General features: G+C 16.6%; 1 non-coding gene across 1 annotated transcript; it reads left to right on the top strand.

Moving 5' to 3' along the window:
* The first annotated feature begins 1,116 nt into the window (after positions 1–1,116).
* On the top strand, positions 1,117–1,188 carry trnam-cau. The gene has a single exon. It is a non-coding gene; the product is annotated as a tRNA-Met (tRNA).
* The last annotated feature ends 3,814 nt before the right edge of the window (positions 1,189–5,002 follow it).

The following is a 5,002-nucleotide window of genomic DNA, read 5'->3' as shown; positions in this document are numbered from 1 at the left end:
TGGAAAATAATAAAAATGTTAAATTTTATAAAACAAGTAATATATTTAATGAACAATGCGTTAAATTAAATATAAAAAGTTATCACAATAAACAAAATAATGATAAAATAATTCTAAACAACAAAAAAATTCAAAAATTATTGGAAGAAGATATAATAGATTTAGAAAAATTAAGAAAATTAGTTTGAAATGGATGTTATAATAACAGACCAGAAGCTTGATTATATTTATTATTATATTCTAATTATAAAAAAATAGATAAAAAAGATCATAAAAATATAATAAAAAAAGAAATAGAATTTTATTTGAATATAAAAAAAGAAATTAAAATTACAAGAAATAAAGAATTTATAAGAAATATTAATCAAATTGAATTAGATATACCTAGAACATAGACTAGTATTAAATTATTTAAAAATGAAAAAGTAAAAAATATATTAAGAAATGTATTATAGTATATTTCATATATACATAATAGTAATGGAGGATATATATAGGGTATGAATGATTTAGCATCTGTATTTATTTATGCATTTATAGATAATGATAAGGAAAAAGATGATAAAAAATGATTTGATATTGAAATAAGAGTTCATATATGTTTATAGAAAATAATAGATATATTTGAGGAGATTTTCTTATTTGAAAGTAATAGATAGCCTTTATTATGAATATTTAAAATTGAAAAAATGATATAGAAAATAAACATAAAATTATATGAATATTTAAAATAGGATTTAAAAATAAATTTTTCTCATTTTGCATTTAGATGATTTAATTGTTTATTAACAAGGGAGTTTAATATTACTACTATTTGTAGATTATGAGATACATATATTTCATAGAGTAATAATTAGTAGGAAATATTAAGATTACATTGTTCAGTATGTACTATTATATTAAATTCACATAGTAATATTATATTAAATAAGAAAATAGATGATTAGTATAATGATTAGTATTAGGATGTAATAATTTTATTATAGAATTTAGGATTAAATGATTGAAATGAATCATAGATATGTACATTATTGGCATTATCTTATACGTGTAAGGAAATATATTTAAATTTTTAATTTAATTTATTTAATTTTAATATTGATATTATAATTATAAAGCGGGGTGGCGAAGTGGTATCGCATTAGGCTCATAACCTAAAGATCATTGGTTCGAATCCTTTCTCCGCTTTATTTTTTTATAGATGAAACATAAATTTAATTATTATATATGGAAAAAAATAGTAATTGAAAATATTATAATTGAAAACCATTTTTTACAGAATAGCCAAATGAAGAAATTAGATATAAATAGATATAGATATGGATAAAAATAATTTTAGATTATATTAAAAAAAATAAAAAATATTATATTAATTTTGATGAAAAAAACGAATTATTTTATAATAAAAGGATTAATAGATATATAAATAAAAATTTTTTAAATAAAATTTTTATTGAAATATAGAAGTTAGAATATGGATTTTTTATAGAAAATAACAAAAAATTTGTTATTTATTATATGGATATGAATAAAATAGAAAAAAATATTAAAGATTTTATTAATAAAAATTATTTTTTAAAAGAAAAAAAATATAAAGAGGAAATTATATCAAAATTAAAAAATATAGAAAAGTGAACAGTACCTAATGAAATATTAGACAAATGTTTAATTAAATTAGAAATAAAAAAATAAAATATTTGTGTTTTAATATTTTAAAAAAAATATATGGAAACAAAAAATTCAATAAAAATAAAATTAGAAGAGTATTTTTCGTATCATAATTATAAAACAGTATTATTTTTAACAGATTAGTATCTTACAATATATCCATATGATATTATAGCAATCTATTATCATATTTCAACGTTATTTATAAAGAGTAAATACAAGAAAATAATAGTATTTATATCTAATATATTTAATTTATATTTATAGATGATATTAAAAGATCCAAAATTAAAAGAAGATAAAAAATATTTACAAAAAATTAGATACATATATGCATATTCATTGTATAAGATAGAGAAATATTCTGAAGCAGAATTTCTATTAACAACATAGTATTAGATATTTAATAAAGTAATAGAGTTAAATTCAAATGATTATTATTTATTAGGATTAATAAATAATAGATTAGACAATAATAATTTAGCTAAGAAAAATTTATTAGAATCATTAGATTTAGATCCGTATAATTGAAGTACTATATGTGAATTATAGAAATTAGGAATAGATGTAGAAAAGGAAAGATTATCTGTTTTTCCTAATAATAAAAAGGATAGCAATGAATATATAATTTTATTATAGAACTGTGTATTAGTATAGAATTTTATTGAATAGTATAAATTTGAAAAATGTATAAAATTAATAGAAAATATAGGAAATTATAATAATGCTTGACTATTTAATAAGTTAGGATTTTGTTATTTAGAGAAACATAAATATAGATTAAGTATAAATTATTATAAAAAATCACAGTAGATATCACCGCATGTAACATCTGGATTAGGTTATTATTCTACGGCATTATGGCATTTAAGAGATATTAGTACATTATGTAATTTAAGTCATGAATTTCTTATATTAGATAAGTTTAGTAAAAATGCGTGAATAGTAGCGGCAAATTGTTTTAGTTTATAGGAGGATCATAAGACGGTATAGAAATTTTTATAGAGAGCGATATCATTGGATAATTTTGATTCTTATTCTTATTATATTAAAGGGCATGAATATATATCTAATGAGAATTATACTGAAGCTGAACATTGTTTTTAGAAATCATTATAGTTAAATCATAGAAATGCGAAAGCATGATATGGATTAGGAAATATTTATATGATATAGGAGAAGTTAGAAATGTCTACGTATCATTTTTTAAAAGCTGGTAAGTTAGATACAGAAAGTAGTGTTATATATAATTTTTTAGGATTAGTATATTAGAGATAGAAGAATTATAAGAATGCGATTGAATATTTTAATATATCTATTAATTTAGATTAGGATAATTGTGTGGCTAAATTTAATAAGGTAAATTTATTATATGAATAGAAAAAGTATGGTGAGGCATTAACTGATTTACTTAAATTATCTGTAAAATTTCCGACTGAAGCTAATATATTTATGTTATTAGGAAAAATATATAAGAAAACAGGTGATTATTTTTTAGCATTAAAAAATTTCAATATTGCGCTAGAATTATTTTCATCTGATTAGAATGCAATTAATACTATTAGAAAAACAATTGATAAACTAAATTTGAAAATTATTATAAATAATTAATTATTAATTAAATTTTTATTATTTTTATATATTAACTTATGTTTATGTAAAAATAAGAATTAATAATAGATGATAATTATTTTTATTTATATAGGATTTTTTTAAAAAAAATATAATTTATAATTAATTATAAAAAATATTATCATCATTATTATAATATTCCTTTTTAATATATTTATAAAATAATGAAAAAAATTTTTTAGTTAATAAACTTTATTTTATTATATATTTATGTAAAAAATTTTTAGTTTATTGAAGGAAATAAATAGACATATATTAAATTTTTATATGATATATAGTATATAAAGGATTATTATTTATTAAGATATGGATGATTAGAAAATAGAATAAGTAATATAGAAAAATTAATAAATAAAAATAAAAAAAATAAAGCATATGAAAATTTTATAGTATTAATAGACAATGAATTTAAAAATTTAATATATATAAAGCCTTATGCATTATTTTTTTCATTTATTAATATTCATTTTATAAATGATATTTTATAGAGATAGTTATTAGATAACTCGGGTATTAATTATAAAATAAATCAATATTCTACAGAAATAAATTATATATTTATATAGTTAAATTTATATTATAATTTATTATTAAATAATATAAATTTAATAGAGGATCAAAATAAAAAAATTAATAAATTTTTAGATTTATTTATTAATTTTAAAATAAAATTAGATGAATTAAATAAAAAATTTATATAGATATTTGATGAATTTTTACCTAAAATAAAAGAAAATTTATCATTATGTGAAATGAAATGAGAATTAGATAAATTAAAAAATATTTATAATATTGAAAAATCTATAAAAAATACAATTAATATATATAAAGTAAATACGATAAGTGATTTAAATGAACAAAAAAATAATTTAAATATAATAAAAAATATAATATTATCTGGAAAATATAATAATTTTTTTATTATATATTTTAAAATACTTTATATATTATCTAAAAACAAGGAAAAAATAAAATTAGAATTTTATAATAGATCTAATAATGAATATATTATTAAACCAATTTTTTATAAATTAAAAACATTATTTATAGAAATTGTATTTTTATGAGGAATTATAATAGATATATTAGGTCAAAGGATAGAAAATTTAAATTCTGAAATATTTTCTCACCAAATTATGAGATATAATAATAGTATAAAAAGTATAAATATTAGAATTAATATTATTATTAATATAATAGATGATATGTTTTATTATAATATATTTACTTTTATTTAATATGATATAGTTATTTTTTTATAAATATTTATAATAATAATTTTTATATCTATATCTATATTTTAATTAATTTTTATATCTATATCTATATTTATATTTATAAAAACACTGAAATGCATATATTAGAAACAACTGAATCTATTAAAATACCAGACGATGTTAGTATACAAATAATTAAGAAGAGAATAATTAGATTAAGAAGAAATGAAAATATTATGAAGAAAGATTTTAGACATTAGAAAGTATTATTTAATTATGATAAAGAGAATAGATTATTATATTTAACACTTTTGAAATGCTAAAAAGAAAGAAATATGCAGCTATAGTTAAGACATTTAAGAGTCATATTAATAATATGATAAAGGGAATAGTTAATGGATATTAGATAATAATGGAGCCAGTACATATGCACTTTCCTATTAATTTAAAAGACAGAAGGAGGAGATAATGAAAGCATTGTAAAA

This window comes from Alosa alosa, unplaced genomic scaffold (assembly GCF_017589495.1).
Source record: "Alosa alosa isolate M-15738 ecotype Scorff River unplaced genomic scaffold, AALO_Geno_1.1 AALO_1.0_unplaced_168, whole genome shotgun sequence".
Taxonomy (NCBI): domain Eukaryota; kingdom Metazoa; phylum Chordata; class Actinopteri; order Clupeiformes; family Clupeidae; genus Alosa; species Alosa alosa.
The sequence above is the reverse complement of the archived record's forward strand: the minus strand, read 5'-3'. Positions and strand labels throughout refer to the sequence as shown.